Source organism: Manis pentadactyla, chromosome 11, assembly GCF_030020395.1.
Source record: "Manis pentadactyla isolate mManPen7 chromosome 11, mManPen7.hap1, whole genome shotgun sequence".
Taxonomy (NCBI): domain Eukaryota; kingdom Metazoa; phylum Chordata; class Mammalia; order Pholidota; family Manidae; genus Manis; species Manis pentadactyla.
The window spans coordinates 88,005,304-88,024,891 of NC_080029.1; the positions used below are offsets into that span (position 1 = coordinate 88,005,304).

General features: G+C 40.6%; 1 protein-coding gene across 1 annotated transcript in view; it reads left to right on the plus strand.

Annotated features, from left to right (window-relative positions):
- The window catches only part of SPRED1 (sprouty related EVH1 domain containing 1), a 151,820-nt gene that overhangs the window by 124,136 nt on the left and 8,096 nt on the right, over window positions 1–19,588 (plus strand). The window lies entirely within an intron of this gene.

Sequence of the window (19,588 nt, forward strand, 5' to 3'; positions counted from 1 at the left end):
GTCTCTTGACCCACACCATGTCCCCTGGGACTATGCCATGTTCCGGGCTCGGAATCTTCCCGCCCTCATAATATGCTCTAATCAGGGGCCAGATTTCCTGTTGCATTTTAGCGAGAGCTTGCAACACATTCAGGTAGTCAGGGGCTGGATCCCCTGTCCCGGAAAGCTGTACTCACCGAGTTATGGGTGGAGGAGCCCCATACATTATCTCAAATGGAGTTAAACCATGTACATAGGGGGAGTTTCGAGCACGGAAGATGGCTAAGGGAAGGAGGGTCACCCAGTCCCCGCCAGTCTCTAATACTAATTTAGAAAGGGTCTCCTTTGAGGTCCGATTGATTCTCTCTACCTGCCCAGAGCTTTGTGGGTTATAAGCACAATGTAACTTCCAATCTACCCCCAAAGCCTGGGCCAGTCCCTGCAGGATCTTGCTAACGAAAGCCGGGCCGTTATCTGAACCTATGGCTTCAGGGACCCCATATCGGGGGATAATTTCTTCAATTAATCTTTTTGCTGCTACCTGGCTTGTCTCATGCTTGGTTGGAAAAGCCTCCACCCACTCTGAGAAGGTATCTACCATAACTAGCAAATACTTGTACCCATACTTCCCTGGTTTTACTTCGGTGAAGTCTATTTCCCAGCTCCTCCTGGGAGTCCTCCCCCTTTCCCGAGTACCTGTCGGGTGCAGCTCTCTTGGGGCTGGTTTCAGCATTGCACAGCTGCTGCATTCTCTCGTGATCTGACGAGCTGCCTCATTCTGGTGGGGAAACACCAACTGCGCAGACTGGAAAAGGCTGAGCAGTTTTTTCCAGCCTAGATGGGTGGACTTATGCAGATTAGCAAACATGTACTGTCCTAATGCTTCTGGCAGGATCAATCTACCTTCTTGGAACCTACTCCAAATTCTCTCCTTAAACACTTTACCCGAGACTTGTTTCCTAATCCACTCAAGATCCTGAGGGGAATACTCAGGTTTGGGTGGCAAGGCGGGCAGTTCAGGTATGGGTATCTCGAGGGCTGCAAGTACAAGGGAGTCCGAGAGGGCCGCCCTCCTAGCTTCCGCATCAGCATGTTTGTTGCTGATGGCCTCAGGCGTCTTTGATTGGTGGCCCGGTACACGTATAACTGCTACTGCCTTCGGTTTTTCGATAGCAGCCAGTAATCTTTGGACTTCTTGTAGATTCCTCAGCTCCTTTCCTTCTGCGGAGTGGAATCCTCTTTCCCGGTAAATGGCACCGTGGACATGGACAGTGCCAAAGGCATATCTGCTATCTGTGTAGATGTTGGCCCGCTTGCCTTCTGCTCTCTCCAGGGCCTCAGCAAGAGCAATAAGTTCCGCCTTCTGTGCTGAGGTGCCAGGGGGCAGGGCTGCTCTCCAGACTACCCCCCCCTCGTGGGTCACCACCACTGCCCCTGCTCTCCTGACTCCCTCCTGCACAAAGCTGCTCCCATCTGTGTACCAATTTAGCTCACAGTTTGGTAATGGTGTGTCCTTCAAGTCTGCTCGCATCTGGATAATTCCGGAGAGGATGTCTCTACAGTCATGGATGGGGGTCAACAGATCTTTGACAGATGTGGGCTTTCTTGGCGCTGGCTCGATATCCCAGTTCGCCCAGTTCAGCCAACAAGTTCCCTGTGGCTTCTTCGCACTCCTCACGGGTTTCTGTGGCCAGCAACAAGTCATCCACATACTGCAGCAATGTCACGCGGGGGTGGCTCATGCTAAAGGGCTCCAGGTCCTGGCTTAGGGCTTCGTTGAATAAAGTGGGAGAGTTTTTGAAACCCTGTGGCAGTCTAGTCCAGGTAAGCTGCCCGTTTCTTCCTCCCCCTGGTTCTTGCCACTCAAAGGCAAACAAAGGCTGACTAACTTCAGAAAGGGGGATACTGAAGAAGGCATCTTTCAGGTCCAGAGTAGTATACCACACATGTGAGGGTGGCAGGGGGCTGAGCAAGGTGTAAGGGTTGGGCACTGTGGGGTGGATGTCCTCGATCCTTTCATTAACCCTTCGCAAGTCTTGCACTGGTTGGTATTCTCTGCCGCCAGGCTTCCTTACTGGAAGCAGGGGCGTATTCCATGCAGATTGGCAGGATTTAAGGACTCCAGCCTCTAACAGTCTGTGGATATGGGGTGCTATCCCTTTCCTAGCCTCTTCCGGTATTGGAATATGCCGTACTCGGATGGGCAGGGCCGCGGCTTTGAGCTGAACAACTGGGGGCAGATGTTTGGCGAGACCAATTCCTCCGATTTCGGCCCATGCAGAAGGGAACTTCTGCAACCAAGAGTCTATTTCTCCCTGGCCTCCCTTTTCTTGATCTGCCTGAAACAGGCGATGCTCGTCGGCTAGGGATAGGGTTAGCACATGCACCGGTTGTAGGGACTGCCCTTCTTTGTCCATGATCTTTATCCCTTCAGGTTCAAAATGAATGCACGCCCCGACCTTGGTCAATAAGTCTCTGCCCAGTAACGGTGCGGGGCTTTCGGGTACAACCAGGAATGAGTGAGAGACCTGATGTCTTCCTAGGTCCACTTTTCTATTAGTAGTCCAGGCACATTTCTTGGACCCTGTTACTCCCTGGACTACACTGGTGTGTCCTGGGTTTAGGGGACCGTGGGCTTGGTTGAGAACTGAATACTGTGCCCCCGTATCTACCATGAACCCAATAGGAGTCCCCTCCACACACACGGTTACCCAGGACTCGGGGAGGGGTGCCAAGTCCCATCCCCGTCAATTCTCCTCTCCTAGGTGTAGGGTCTTAACGGGGTTCCCTCCTCCTTGTTCCTTCCTTTTGGGGCACTCTCTTTTCCAGTGCCCATATCCCTTACACAGGGCGCACTGATCTCATCCTAGCCGGGATGGGTGGGGTCCCTTTCTTCAAGGAGATCTAGGGCTCCCCTTTACTCCAGCTAAGAATATCCTAGCCATCTCCTCTCTCTGCTTCTTGTTCTCCCTCTTCTGAAATTCTCTGTCTTCCTCCTATTTCTCTCCTGCACTTCCCATTTCTCTTTCTTCAGCCTTTCTTCCCTATCTTCCGGAGTCTCTCTAGCATTGAAGACTTTCTCCGCTTGCTGCAGCATTTCTCTAATAGAGATCTCTCCTAAGTCATCCTGCTTGTGGAGTTTCCTCCGGATATCGGGGGCTGCCTGGTTGATGAATGAGAGGACTACAGCTGATCTGTGTTCCTCTGCCTCTGGGTTTATGGGGGTATATTGCCTGTAAGCGTCAAACAGCCTCTCCAGATACGCGGCCGGGCTTTCCTTTTCTCCCTGAACAATAGTTTTTACCTTAGCTAGGTTAGTGGGCCATCTGGCGGCCGCCTGGAGACCAGTCATCAGAGTCTGGCAGTAGACCCGGAGACGCTCCCTACCTTCTGCAGTCCCGAAGTCCCAGTTTGGGCGTGTAAGTGGAAACGCCTCGTCAGTGATGGGCTGGAGGGTAGTAGGTCTTCCATTTTCTCTGAGGACATTTTTCCTGGCTTCATTGAGGATGTGCTCTCGCTCTTCTGTTGTGAAGAGGGTGCGGAGCAACTGCTGGCAGTCGTCCCATGTGGGACAATGGGTGAACATAATGGACTCTACCAGACCTATAAGACACTTGGGGTCTTCCGAGAAGGGAGGGTTCTGAGTCCTCCAATTATAAAGGTCACTAGATGAAAAGGGCCAATACTGATACTGCTGAGCTCCGCCCGGACCGCCTGCACCGATGGCACGCACGGGCAGAACTGGCACTGCTTCTTCTGAGGTGGAGGAGGGGGCCTCCCTTTCTTGCTCCCTTGCCCCTCAAGGCCTCAACTGCATTCCTCCCGCTCTACCTGGCGCCCAGCGTGGAGCCAGGGCGGGAGAGCGTGAGAAAGCTCTTTGCGGCCTCCTGCCTTCTGCTGAAGAGTCTGGGGAAGCTGTGGCTGCCAGATCCCTGCTGGGCTCCCCAACCTCGTTCTCTACCCCTCCGGCAGCTTCACCCCCTTCTGCATACGGGGGTGGCCACTTGATCGGCAGAGGGGGGTAGAGGGGGGAGCTGTCAGGGAGAACACTCGGGCACACAGGGTTTCTGGCTCTATGATCAGGGGGTTTTAGATCTTCCTGGGCAACTAAGACGGAGGTTTTTAGTGGGTCAGTGTGAAATTTCCCCACCAAAAAAGGCCTCAGCCAGGAAGGGGGATTCTTGGCCAAATTTTCCCAGACAAGAATATAGGGAAGCTGGTCAGGGTGACCCTCAGGGTCTGGCCAGGAGATGACGGCTTTGATCTTGCCCATAAGGTCCAGGGAAAGAGACCCCTGGGTCGGCCAGCCTACTCCAAAGGAGGGCCACTCGGCTGAACAAAAGGTATCAAGCTTACTTTTCTTGATACTAAAACTCATGTTTAGGGCCTGTTCCTTGACCTTCGGAAAGTGGGAAAGGATCAGACCTTTAGGAGTAGCCTGAGTCTGGCCCATGGTAAATAATGCAAGGAAGACAAAAGGCGAAAAGTAGAAGTGCCACTTTAAACAAGATGATGACTGGTGTATGTGCTTGTGGACGGGTGCCTGTCGTTGCACAGTTTTTCTTCTGCGGGGGACGTGAATTTATCTGAGATTCGCGGCAAGGATCAGACCTTTAGGAGTAGCCTGAGTCTGGCCCATGGTAAATAATGCAAGGAAGACAAAAGGCGAAAAGTAGAAGTGCCACTTTAAACAAGATGATGACTGGTGTATGTGCTTGTGGACGGGTGCCTGTCGTTGCACAGTTTTTCTTCTGCGGGGGACGTGAATTTATCTGAGATTCGCGGCTGTGACCCCCTTATCCTGTCATGGGAGTCTTCCAGCGGCGGGCGCCCTAATGGCTCTTAATTGCCCGACCCGTGCCCGCAGGGGAATGATTTAGTGGCAGAAAGGAGGAATGGAAAGAACAGGAACAGGAGAGCCCTCAGAGTAAGAGAAACTTAAAGGGAAAAGCGCAAAAAGAAATATAAACCAATACACAATAAAACAATCAACAATAACACCAAACACACACACCACATTTGATCGCACTCGCTCGGACCGGTCCTTCTCTCACTCTGGTGCGCACCACACTCACCACTTTCAGGATCCTCAAAAACTCTCGTGATTCTCCCGAAAGGCGTCTACTCGGACTGCCGCAGCGTGACGAGCTTGATCCTCTCCTCCTCGGGCGCCAGGTTCCTGCCGATCGGACTTCCCTTCCTAAGGCCGAATCACTCGGACCTTAGGGCCAGGATTGGTTACCTGGGCTTCACCCAGGGTCACTAACCTGAGGGCCGGGACTACCAACCCGGACTTCCTTACTCGGGATCACTAACCCGAGACCAGACACGGGATGGCGACTCCCACTTTATACTGGATTTATGCAGACACGAGGGGGCGACCCTCGAATTACACTGCCCCATCCAGACAATCAGACCTTGCCTCCAGCCGTCCCTTGTTCTCTGGGAAGTCGCTCGGATCCCGGACGAGCCCCCAAAATGTTAGGGTTCGGGACTCCGGGGCTTCTCCAGAGAACAAACCACACAGGCACGGAGATGTAAATGCAAGCAAAGTCTTTATTCAGCCAGCTAGCTGGGGCCGACAGCACCTCCCCTGACACGCAGGTCGAGTCCAAGCGGTCGACCCCCAAGCAACTTTAGGTATAGATTATATAGGATTTTCACAGCCGTTGCACCAAAGCCCACACATTACCACAACCAATGAATTTAAAACACATCCCATACTTTAACCAATAAAGTTGAAACGGGGACCCGCCGCTTGCCTGACCTTTGCACAAGCATTCCTTAACGTCTTGTCACGAGTTCCGTCCCCCTTAGGGTATGGAAACTGGGTGGCTCTCGCTCTCCGGTGTTTCCTCCATTCCTTTACAAGAGTAATACATGAAAAAAGGTAAAATTACTTTATCCTTCCAGGCTGAGGTGAAGTTCAGGTAGAACTAGAGGTTTACTGTGGAAACAGAACATTAATGAATTCAAGCTTGATTAGTTTAGCAGTATGGCCCCCAACATTCTTAGGTGAGCCTAAAATTTAACTGCTGTTTTTATCATAAAGATTTGAATGGGATGGCACGTGAATAGGGAAAATAAAAAACTTTCTAAATCATCTGGGAAATTTTCTTCCAGCAACTCTTGATACAGCCATACCATAGCAAATAAATATTGTTTGAAATACTCAAGTTAGACACAGATTGTGAAGGATTCCCTGCTATTGGATCTGATTAATTAAGATTGCAAGAAACAGATATTATCAGGGTATGTCAGTTGGTTGGGGCTTACTGCAAGGACCAGGCTAGCAACAAATAGTCATATAACCTCCCAGGTGCCCCCAAAATTGGAACTTCAGTTAGGATATCTCTTGGTTTCCTTCCAACCTAACTAATTATAATGCCAGTATTTTCCATCTCAGTAAATGTTACATCATTTATACATTTGCTCAGTGCAGAAACTTGAAGCCATCCTGACTTATTCCTTCCTTAATCTTGCACCCTATGTATCTAATCAGTCAGCAAACCTTTAAACTCTATAAACTGTATTTCTTGTTCAGACTTCCATCATTTCTTTATAGTCTTCTGATTTCCCTACTTCCACTCTTACCCTTCCCCACCCAACCCAACAGTCTGTTGACACAGTAGCCAAAGAGATCCTTTAAAGATACAAATTAAGCTTGCTCAAACCTTTCCAGAATTAATCATCTCATTTAGAATAACAATTATTCAGAGTTTTTACAAAGCTGTATGTGATTTTGTTCCTATCTTCTCCATTTTATTTACTATTATTCTTTCTCACTCATAGTATCCTCAACACCTTGACTTTTTATGTTTTAAATAATATTAAGGGTATCTGTGCTTCAGAGGCTTTGCATTTGCTCTTCCCTCTTATCTGGAACACTCTTCACCCAAATAGATCTTCAGAGAGCTTGCTTCTCACCTCTTTTGTGAAGCCTTCCCTGAGCACTAAATAAAATAGCATCCCCTCCAAAATTTTATGCTTACTCTGTTTTATTTTTTTCATCACACATCACTTCCTGACTTTATATATTTCATTTGTCTCCTACTTGTACTTTGTTTATTGATATGTTCAGGAACCTAGAAGTTCCTGAAATACAGTAAGCACCCAGTAAACATTTTTTGAATGAAAGAATAAATGAATAAATGCTAACACTGTCTCCTTGGAAGCAAAGGGTATTTTGATTCAGTTTATTCCTAGTCTTGTTATCATCCAGTATTGGGAACTTGATTCATTTAGGGTCATTTGGCTGCAGTTAAAAAATCAATTCAAACTAGTTTGACTAGGGAACTTTATTTTAATCACTCAGAGGCCTTCCTCAGAATTCATTTTAAGAATAAAAATAGCTAGGACTTTTGAGACCTGGAAAGGCACTAGGTAGCTTCTTTCTTTCTCCACTTTCTCTCCTCCCTCCTGCTCTACTCACTCATATCCCACATGATTATTTATCTGTTTTTCTTTATGTACCTGCTTCATTCTTTTTCTCTGTTGTCTAGGTTCTTGGTTGCCTCATTGGTTTGTACTTTACTGTGACTATCAGAATATCAGGCTCAGCCCTTTAGTCTACGTGACATTCCAGCCTAGATCCCTATAGTCTCTAAACCATCTTCTTATAGGAAGGAAGTCAATTGTCTCAGCTTAGGGAAGGTTTATTTAGTACATATAGCTCGCCATTCTAAGATTATAGGATGTGCAGATTAGACATAGTGGAGATACAGTGACGCACAGTCCAGCCAGCATTGCCAGTTTCGCACAGAGCTCTTGTTCTAGGCTATCTTAACAACTTACATGGCTTGTCGTTGTGTCAGGTGCCACATCCTGGTTTAATTGTATTTATGGTGGGTTGGAAGGAGAGTTGCATGGCTAATAATGACAACCTTTGAGTAAGGAGATGTTTGTTTCTGCTTTGTATGAATTGGAGCTGTCAGTTTTACATTCCTGTATAAACTTGTAATTCTGTCATTTTTCTTTAAAGTCTGCTTGCTTAATAAAACCAAATTAGGTATTTGGAAAAATACCTGCTTGAGTACATGGGTAAGATCTTGGGATTTTTAGGCACAGGCAGATCTAGTTTTAGATCCTAGCTTTTTAACTTACAATTACAAAGCTGTTAATGCTCTCTGTCTTCCTGTTCCCTCATATCAATGGCAGTAATAACAAAACTTACTCTTATAGTGTTATTTAGGGGTTCAGGAAGATCATTAATTCATACATACATTGATATGTATGTGATATACAGGCATGTGATTAGAGCACCTACTGTATGTATGGCCCTTTTCTAAGCCCTGAGAAGAGCTGTGAATAAGAAGTATGTGCACCCTAACCTCATGAAGGACATAAATGCTCTTGAGGTGGGTAGATAATAAATGAGTTAAACCAGTAAGATTTCAGATAGTAATAAGGCTTTGAAACAAAGTAATGGGAAATAAAGTAGTAGGCTTATAGAGGGGGTTTATGCAAATATGTAAGATTATTGGGAAAAGCTTCTGAGGAGGTATTGATAAGGAGAAATTAATAATGTTTCAAAACAGAACAGCCCTATGGAAATCTGGCAGGGGAAATATTGCAAGCAGCAGTATTGGTATTTTAGAGAAACAGGAAAGCCAGTGTGGCTGCAATTTAGTGAGTGAAGGTGATAGTACTACAAATTATAGGGAACTTGCTAGAGCTTGGATAGGGTAGACTATTGGGAGGAGTTGGAATTTTACTCTGATTTCAAAGGAAAAGAGTTGGGAAGCTTTTAATCTTCAGTGAAGGTCTCAGTTTCCTTTTTAATACATTATTATGGCTGCTACATGGAGAAGAGTATGGTTGAGAGTGGAATTAAGCCAATTTAGAAGGCTATTGTTTTCAGCTAAGTGAAAGATACTGGTGATTTGGACTAGACAGAAATGATAAGAAATAGCTGTATATGGGATAAATTCTGGAGGAAAAGCCAAAAATGACTAGATAATAGTTAAGATATGGAATATAAGGGGAGGAGTCTGTGATGCCTTCTGAGTTTGAGGTCCACGCAGTCGGGGGCTCATATTGCCATTGTCTGAGATGGACAAGACTGGGGAAGACTGGTGACCTTTGTCACCACCAGTACAACAACACTTCCACTTCCTGCTCCTGTTAGAGAACATAAAGGAAGCCTTGCCTAATATCCAAAGACTGTTGGTGTCATTTTAATTTTAGTACATGTAGCCTCATATATTCTGAATAATGTGTGCTATGGTTAAATAAGCTGTCATGATTATTTAGTGGCTCTAAAAGATACAACTTGTCCTTATAGCTAGTATAAATCAGATAATAACGTCAGTAAAAAGTAAAGCAGAGCATACTTTAATTAAAAAGTAATTAAAATGAAAGTTTTAAAACAAAATTTGAACCAGAAATCAGAAATTGAGGGTGAAATTATGGTAAATACTTCTTAAGCAGTGAAGAATAAAGACAAAAGTCCCAAACTTGCTTGGGTTAGGAAATTAAAACGAGGAAAATTAAAGGAAAGGCTGCATAAAGGAGAACAGCAAAACAATCCTTTGAAAGAACAAAAATCTTAAAAAGCAGAGAGATGAGAGGGATAAATGATGAAGCAAAGAACAATGGAATGAAAAAAAGGAACTTTTCTAAACATTACAATGATTTGAAGTAGTCTGGAATAAATGCATCCCAAGGTGGGCCTGGGCAAATACTTAACTACCTTTTGTTTTTGTTGCTGTTGTTTGTTCATGTAAAACAAGCCATAAAATCAAACTAGCATTGAATTTGACCTCTTGATTCTTCATAGAGTTCCTTGAAAAGTATAACAATGCTGAGTTTTCCTCAAGTGGAGAGCTGAAGGACTCCAACAGCAGATCAGATCAGAACATTTGATATTTCATCCCTTGCCTCAGATTAGGACCAGTAGTTGGCCAACTCTCAGGAGGTGTGTGTGCACCCATGTGGGTGCACACAGTATACACATGAACACATGTACTGTTTTGTGGGGAGAAGGGACATGCTAATTGGTAATTTGTCTGACTGGTGGTTTGTTGTGTTGAACTGGTTGAAGAACAAACTTTAATTCCAGAGATAGCACTGTAAGCTATTTTCTTCTGAGTTAATTAAGCGATCGTAACCTTTTACCTTATTTATAATCTTAGTAATTTATGGGCTCATTAAAATATAGGTAAAATACTAGTAAGTTTTAATGACTTAAAGGCTTATTATCCCAGTGCGAAAGAAAGGGGAAGTTCCATAGCCAGAGTAATTAAGGAATGATAATTTCTTAACCCTGTCAGACATGTGGGTCACTCAAGCAAAATTGATCTGAGCAAGTCATAATAACAGCATGGATCCTATTATTTAAATTTTTTTGGATGATTATGCTACATGTTTCTTGTGATCATGTAGTTTTTAATTATTTACTTAACTAAAATTTTGCTTTTCTTACTTACAGCAGATTTTATAGCCCCTACTTTCTTTTCATGTTGGCCATTTTGCAAATACTTAGGTTTTCTTTTTTTTTCCTCTTCTCAAAAGATAAAACTCTTCTTTCTTCGATAGTGTTTGATTGTCTTAATTTGTTATTCTTTCAAACACATTGAGTGTCTCTGTTTGCCTGGTACATTAGAGCTATAATTTATACTGCTATTATTGACATTTTTCACCCTCTAATATCATGTTATAGAAGAAAATAGTATGTGAAGTGGCATAATGAAACCTGTTAGTATTCCTGCCTAGTGTTTTTCATTAATTTCTACAGAAAATAAAAACATTACCAAAAGCTACAGAAAGCAACACTCAGATGTCTGAGAATCATTTTGCTTTTACTTGGGGAGATGACTCTCATTGTAATACTTAGTTACTTTCAGTTGTTAAAGTGTAATTCCACCTCTGTAGTTGTCTTACTAGGAAATCAAGAATGTTTAAATTTGAATGAGATTTTGTAGTCCTTTGGTGCTTTGCTAAGTGCTTCTAACTCCAGTATTTCATTTAAGCACAGACAATATCTTTAGTTTTTAATCAGTAAAGAAATTCATGTATAGTATCATTAGGTACCTGAACAGAGTCCTAGGTTAGTGATTGTTGAATTATTAGAATTCTAATGTTTTTAGAAATAGTAAATATATTTTTTCCTTCTCTTGTCTTCCTCCTCCTCCTCCTCTTCCTTGTTATTCTAGATCAGATTAAAATATATCCCTTTATAGTAAATAGGCAGCTTTATTTTCATTAAATCTGATCATTATGACTTGTTAATCTTTATAATAGCTGGTGCCTACTGTGTGCTGGGTACTATTTAAAGCACTTCTGTAACTCATTTTAATCCTCACAACAACCACTATGACACAGTGCTTCATATTTAGAATAAAAATTACCTATAGTTCATACATGTTTTTGTCTAGGCTTATGAAATTTTGTAAGAAGTATAAGAAAAATCATATTAAAATATTGGTACAAGAAGTAAAAAAGTAATCGTAAGCCAGTTTTACTTTGAGCAAAATAATAACAAAAAATAGAGGCTGGAAATAATCTGCAGACCTTCTCCAGAGATTTGGGCTATCAGAACAATCCACCTGGAGTCATATTTGCTTATAACCATCTAGGCATCCTAGGAAACGAGACAGTTAAGTCCATATATACCCAGTTTAGCGCTTTTAAATACAAAATATCTTCCAACATCTTGAGTGCTGAGGTTCACACATTGTGAACTAGGTCACTGATTCATACAGTTGAGCAGGGAGAAAAAAACCTGGTGAATGTAACACAAAGTTATAATAGACTAATATTCATCATCCCAGACCCTTGGAATTTATTGGGCCTAACTTCTTTGGATGAGGGAACTATAAACTTAAATCTAGTGATGGGAAGGAAAAAACTCTTCTCCCAAAATGGCAATGATAGTAGTGGTGGGATGGTTGAAGAACATAGACACCACGTAGAAAAGCACAAAGTAGCGCTAGGTAACTGCACAGAGGGAAGTGAACATTTGGAAGGCAGCTTAACATGGGGACTTTGAACATGACTTTTAGAGCCAGACTTTTTCAGTCTGAATTTCAGCTTCTTTATAATTGACTTCCTGAACTCCAAGATTGATGTGACAGAGAAACAGGGGTTATGATGTAAGATCAGATGCTTAATCACGCATCTGCTGATGTTAAAATAAGTGAACTTCTCAGTTTGTTAGGAATAGGACAAGAATAGATTTTCCCTTTTAAAACTGCAATAGACATTAGCTATACATTTAATAAATACTACAGAAGTTTCTTAAAAGGAATAATATACACTTGCATTTAGCACAGTACCATTAACATTGTGTATAAGTTGTTCATTTGGATGTCACCCAAAAGGCCTCCCCAGAGTGAATCTCCATAGTATAGAATTTAGTCCTCAACTGCAGATAAGAAAACTTAATTTGTCAGAATATTAAGATAGGCATCATCATTCATACACTAAAATAATCAAGTTTATGAAAATGATGTGTAAAAATCAGAATGTAAAATTTACTTAAGCCATCATGTGGACTGTATTGCTAGTAGTAGCTTGTTTAGTACATTGTCTACCTAAAATAGATCTTCATGAGATAGTAGGTCATTGCCAAAAGTTAGCTTTGTGAGTATATGCTCAACAAAGTATTTACATGCTTTGAATGTTTAATTGCATTCAATGGAAATAGCTTGACGGACCCTTCTCTACAGAGGAACAGCTTTACCAAAAGAACCAGACTCCTTCCTTGGTGTCAAGAAATATGAAGACTCTACTAGTTGTATGGATATTGTCGGAAAACATGAGACTGCTGGGTCAGAGACAAAGGACTTTGTTACTCACAGCACAATAAAGTAGCATGAGCTCCATATTCATGCTGGCTCCCTTTACTTCCCAAACCCCATGGGAGCAAAGCTGAGCTGCTCAGGTGGATATTGCACCCCCTGGGTTTGCATCACTGAATTAGAGCCCCGAGTGTAGGGAACTCAGTCTTTCATAATGATCAATAAGACTGCTTGACTTTTACCAAGGAGGGAGAAAGTATCTTTGTTATACAGGATACTAAACAAACCTAACTTCAAAGGGAAGACACTTTATCTTGCATGGGTTTCACTATACACACATCTTTGAAAAGATAGTCTGAAACAAAGGGAGACAGTGCCTTTGCTCACTACATCTGTAGAAATGAGACCCATGGAGAACTATCATCTAAAACAAACTTGTTACCTCCAGCCATGCTTAAATTTGACATTGTCAGTGATTTATATTAGTTTGGGGGAGAATTTAGCCTTCTTATCCTTGAATGTGATATATCCTTCTATTTAGCTCTTCCATATCTCAATAAAGCTTTACATTTTCTTCATGAAAAGTTGTCATGTATATCTTGTGTAAGACTTCTTTCTGCCATTCAGGTTTTGTTGCCATTATAGATGGAATCCTTTTAAGATTTCATTTGTGACCAACTTTGAAGAAGCATTTCCCATAGCTTTTTCCTCTAATAAATTCTTATAAAAATCTGTAGTGAAAGCATCGCATTCTCAAGCTATTACAGAACAATAATTAATGGGACTCTCTCTGTCTTGTAACATCTATGTTTATTAAGTGTTAAAGGTCAGCATTATCCATTTGCCTTTTCACATGGAGATTGTGTGAGAGGATGAATATTTCAAGCTCTATTAACTCAGTTTGTTTTTTTTTTTTACTTTACGAAGCTAGCGTAACCTTTTTTATATCAAATGTACATCACAGTGGTTCAACAGTCCCCTTCCCTCTCCTCCCTGCCCCACTCATCTCCCTCCCCCTTGGTAACCACTAGTCTCTTTCAGTGTCTACGAGTCTAATGCTGTTTAGTTCTGTCTTGCTTTGTTTTTATATTCCACAAATAAGTGAAATCATATGGTATTTGTATTTCTCCACTGGCTTATTTCACCGAACATAATACACTCTAGATCCATCCATGTTGTTGCAAATGGCAGGATTTCTTTTCTTTTTATGACTGGCTAATATAACATTGTATATACATACCACATCTTCTTTTATCTATCTATAGACACTTAAGTTGCTTCCATATCTTGGCTATTGCAAACGGTGCAGTGATAAACATAGGGGTGCATATATCTTTTTGAATCAGGGATTCATATTTTTCAGGTAAATTCCTAGGAGTGGAATTACTGGGCCAAATGGTATTTTTATTTTTAGTTTTTTGAGGAACCTCCATACTGCTTTCCACAATGTGCACTCCCACCACCAGTGTAGAAGAGTTCCTGTTTCTCTGCACCCTTGCCAGCATTTTTTATTTCTTGTCTTTTGGATAGTGATCATTCTAACTGGTATGAGGTGATATCTCATTGTGCTTTTAATTTGCATTTTCCTGATGATTAGCAATGCTGAGCATCTTCTTATGTGCCTGTTGGTCATCTGAATTTCTTTGGAGAAGTGTCTGTTAAGGTCCTTTGCCCATTTTTGGATCGGGTTATTTGCTTTTTGGGTGTTGAGACATGTGGGTTCTTTATATTTTTGGGTGTTAACTCTTATCAGATGAGTTGTTTACAAATATATTCTCCCATACTGCCCTTTTGTTCTGCTAATGGTGTCCTTTGCTGTATAGATGCTTTTTAGTTTGATGTAGTCCCACTTGTTCACTTTTGATTTTGTTTCCCTTGCCCAAGGAGATGTGTTCAGGAAAAAGTTGCTCATGTTTACATTCAAGAGATTTTTGCGTATGTTTTCTCCTAGGATTTTTATGGTTTCATGACTTATATTCAGGACTTTGATCCATTTCGAGTTTACCTTTGTGTATGAAGTTAGACAGTAATCCAGTTTCATTCTCTTACATGTAACTGTTCAGTTTTCCCAACATCAGCTGTTGAAGAAGCTGTCTTTTCCCCATTGTATATTCATGGCTCCTTTATCATATATTAATTGGCCATATATGTGTGGGTTTATATCTGGGTTCTCTATCCTGTTCAATTGATCTATGGGTCTGTTCTTGTGCCAGTAACAAATTGCTTTGATTACTGTGGCTTTGTAGTAGAGCTTGAAGTCAGGGAGTGTAATCCCCCCAGCTTTGTTCTTTCTCGGGATTGCTTTGGACATTCAGAGTGTTTGGGGTTCCATATGAATTTTAGAACTATTTGTTCTAGTTCATTGAAGAATTAATGCTTTTGGTATTTTGATAGGGACTGCATTGAATCTTTTAATTGCTTTGAGCAGGTTGGTGGTCACTTTAACTCAGTTTTAAAGTATGTATTATTTTAGTGGTTGTTTTGACTTTTTTTCTGAGAGTGAAATTAGAGTAATGAGTGAAAAAAGTGGACATTTTTACTTTTTAAAATAAATCTCAGGAATATATATTTAATGTAAAACTTACAGTCATTCTATTTATTATAAGAAATACATTTATTGGGGAATTTGGAAATAAAGGAAAATTTTCCTCTACTTTTTCTATAATTCTCTTCCATCTTTTTTTTTTTAAATTGGACCAAGTGCTCATCCATAACCATTTAAATTCTTGATTCTGTGTTTACTGCAAGTCCCATTTCCTTCATGATGCCTTCCAGACCATTTCAACCATAGTGATTTCTTTCTCTATTAATTCCTAAATTGTTAAATATTCCACCTTAAGTTATAGTTAACATAACCTTGCTAGTTTATGCTTTATCATCCTTCCTCAGGATAAGAACCATTTTTCTACTTTATTGTGCTTTTTATAGTGTCTGATACTATGTATATATTAGGAAGTCAAATACAGTTGACTATTGAAACTGAAAGGAAAACTGAGTGGCAAGTATTAGGTCATAATTTCCACACTAGGTAGAAGTAGATGGACATAGAATGGATAATAGATACAGTTTAGCAAAAATAAACTCCATAATCCAGCAGTCTTTTCATCCCACATCAATATTTCAGTCCTGCAGTATAACTAAAACTGGAATGCTTCTGTTTCTCTTCATGTTTCTATTACATGATTAATGTGCTAATGGAAGTAAAATTTCAAAACTCTAGGAAACAGACCAGGAATGCAATAGCCTCTTCAGCTCTTAACTACTTTTATTGAACTTCCTTCTCTGTTTAAGATACTAAGTAGTTGGTTCAAGTTAGACATAACCATTTAAATTCCTTTTTGAATTGAAGTATACAAACTTTTTAATCTAATGATACTACTTTTAGGAATTTGTGTTACAAATATAGTTCAATATGTGTATTGAAATTTGTTGCAGTATTGTTTATAACAGCAAAAGGCAGAGAAAAGCTTATGCATGCATCAATCAGAGTAGTTAAAATTCATCCTTCAGTGTAAAGCTTCTATTAAAAGAATAAGATAAAGCTATATGTATAAACATAAAAAAGGTGTCCATAATGTATCAAGTATGAGAATGCACTAAATTTTTTAAAGTTTTGCATATAAACATACTTGTATGTGTGTTTATAAATTAATACATGGACAAAAAGTGGAAAAATACCACCGGGTTGGTACATCTGTTGCAGATGATGAACCTACATTGGCACATCATAATAACCCAAAGTCCATAGTTTACATTATTGTTCACTCTTGGTATTGTGCATTCTGTGGATTTGGACAAATATATAATGACATGTATCCATCATAGTGTCATAGTTTTTTCACTGCCCTAAAAACTCTGTGCTCTGCCTATTTATCCTCCTCACCACCTCCCACCCCCAAAACACAAACCTTTAGCAACCACTGATCTTTTTACTGTCTCCCTAGTTTTGCCTTTACCAGAATGTCATATAGTTGGAATCATAAAATATGTACCTTTAAAGGAATTGATCCATTCCATCTGGTTTAGCAAATTTGTTGGTATAGAGTTGTTCATAATATTTTTTTATTATCCTTTTAATGTCCAAAGAATCTATACTCATGGTCCGACCTCTTTCATTTCTGATATTAGTAATTTGTGTCCTCTCTTTTTTTCTTACCTTGACTTGCCAGTTTTGCTGATGAACCAGTTTTTTTCAGTGAACCAGCTTTTGGTTTCATTAATATTCTCTATTGACTTCCAGTGTTCAATTTCATTGATTTCTACGCTAATTCTTTTATTATTTCTCTTCTTCTCCTTGCTCCGGATTTAATCTTTTTCTAGTTTCCTAAGGTGGAAACTTTATTGATTTTAGATCTCTCTTTTCTAATGCATGTATTCAGGACTATAAATTTCTTTCTGTTCACTACTTTGACCATATCCCACAGGTTTCGACAAGTTGCATTTTAATTTCCATTTAGTTCAAAATACTTATAATTTTTATTGAGAATATTGCAAAGAAATATGTTGCTTAATCTCCAAATATTTGAGGATTTTCCAGTTATTCTTCTATTACTGATTTTCTAGTTTATTTCCTTTGTAGTCTGAGAGCAGACATTGTATTATTTCTATTCTATTAAATTTATTGAAGTCTGTTCTATGCCTCAGAAATGCGATATGTCTTGGTAAATGTTCCATATGAGCTTGAAAAAATGTGTATTCTGTAATTGTGGGATGAAATAGTCTATAGATATTAATTTGGTCCATGCACTTGATTGATGATGTTGTTGAATTCAACTCTGTCATTACTGATTTTTCTCCCTGGTGGATCTTTGCATTTCTGATAGAGGGATGTTGACGTCCCCAGCTATGACAGTGGGTACATCTATTTCTCCTTGCAGTTTTGTCAGTTTTTGTCTCATGTAATTTGATGGTCTGTTGTCAAGCACAAATGCATTACGGGGCTTTATGTCTTAAAGAATTAAGCCCTCCCATTTTATGTAACACCTTTCTTTATCACTGATAACTTCTTGCTTTGAAGTCTTCTCTGTCTAAAATCAATAATAGCTACTCCTGCTTTCTTTTGATTAGTATTAGCATGGTATATAATATGCTCCATCCATTTACCTCCTATTCTGTATGTGTCTTTATAGTTAACAGTATGTTTCTTGTAGACAACACATAAAATTGGGTCTTATTTTTTTTTATTCAGTCTGACAATTTCTTGTCTTTTAATTGGTGCATTTAGGCCATTAATGTTCAAGGTGATTCCTGATATAGGTGGATTAATACCTACCATATATGTTACACAGTTTTCTATCTGTTGCTCTTGTTCTTTGTTTCTGTTTTTGTCTTCCTCTCTTGTACTGTCTTTCACAGTTCTAATTGATCATTTAATGTGATTCCATTTTCTCTCCTTTTTAGCATATCGGTTATCCTTCTCTTTTTATTTGCTCAAGAATGTTTTCATTTCTCCTTCACTTTTGAAGGATAATTTCAAAGGGTACCAGATTCTAGGTTGGTGGGCTCTTTCTCTCACCGCATTTAAATATTTCATTGTACTCTCTTCTGCTTCCATGATTTCTGAGGGGAAATAAGATTTTGTTTTCATCTTGGCTCCTCTATAAGTAAAGAATTGTTTTTTTTTAGCATTTATTCTGATTGGTGTTCTCAGAGCTTCCTGGATCTGAGGTTTGGTGTCTGACATTAATTTGGGTGAGCTCTTAGTCATTATTATTTCAAATATTTCTTCTGTCCCTTTCACTCTTTTTTTCTTCTGGTATTCCTGTTTTGTGTATGTTATGCCTTTCATAGTTGGCCCACAGTTCTTGAGTATTCTGTTCTGTGTTCTTTCAGTCTTCATTCCCTTTGCTTTCAGTTTTGGAGGTTTCTGTTGCTATGTCCTCAAGCTCAGGGATTCTTTCCTCTGCCTGTGTCCAGCCTGCTAATGAGCTCATCAAACACATTCTTCATTTCTCTTAGTGTTTTTGAGCTGTAGCATTTGTTTGTTTGTTTGTTTGTTAGGATTTCTGTCTTTTGCATTGCTTGTACTTGTATGCTGTCTGCTTTGTCCATTACAGCTCTTAGCATATTAATCATAGCTGTCTCAAATTCCCAATCTGCTAATTCCAATATTGTTACCATGTCTGGTTCTGATGCTTGTTCTGTCTCTTCAAATTGTGTTTTTGCTTTTTGGTATGTTTTGTAATTACTTTCTTGATACTAGGTAAAATGATGTACTAGGTAAAAAAGAACTGTAGGTTTGTAGTAATGCAGTGGTAAGGTGTGTGGGGAGAGGAAGTATTCTATAGTCTTTTGACTAGGTGTCAGAGTTTCAATTGGAGCCTCTGCTTCTGGGCTGTGAACTTGAACAAGTATTTCTCAGTTTCTTCTCCCCTCTTAGGCTTGTCAGACAGTTAGAGATGACCAGACTTGGGTATTTCCCTCCCACCGGGTCAAATAGGCTCTGTTAAATACCCTGCAACAGATAATGCTCTGGTTAACTAGCTTCTCCTGAGGGCAAGTCTTGTTAAGAACAGAATGTTCTGGCATATTTCAAAGAATTCCTTTTCCCTTCCCCCTGTTGGATGTATATAGGGGTTTTCCATTTGCCGTGGGAATCTGGTTGAACTCCTAGAGATGAACTCATAAAAGTTTGGGAGCTTCTCTATGACGGGGTCCCCCTGGTGTTCTTATGTCTCAGAGTTGTTCACACTGAGCCCCCAGCAATTTGTCAATTACAGTTCAGGTTTTCCTACCCCAGCACTGGTTTCCACAGTGACTTCTCCTAAATCTCTGCTCTGGTAAGCTGTGTGACTCCCTTTCTTTCCTGTCTGCCTCTGTAATCTTGGAGACGGTAGTTGACTCTGTGTTCTTCTCACTCTTACAGATAA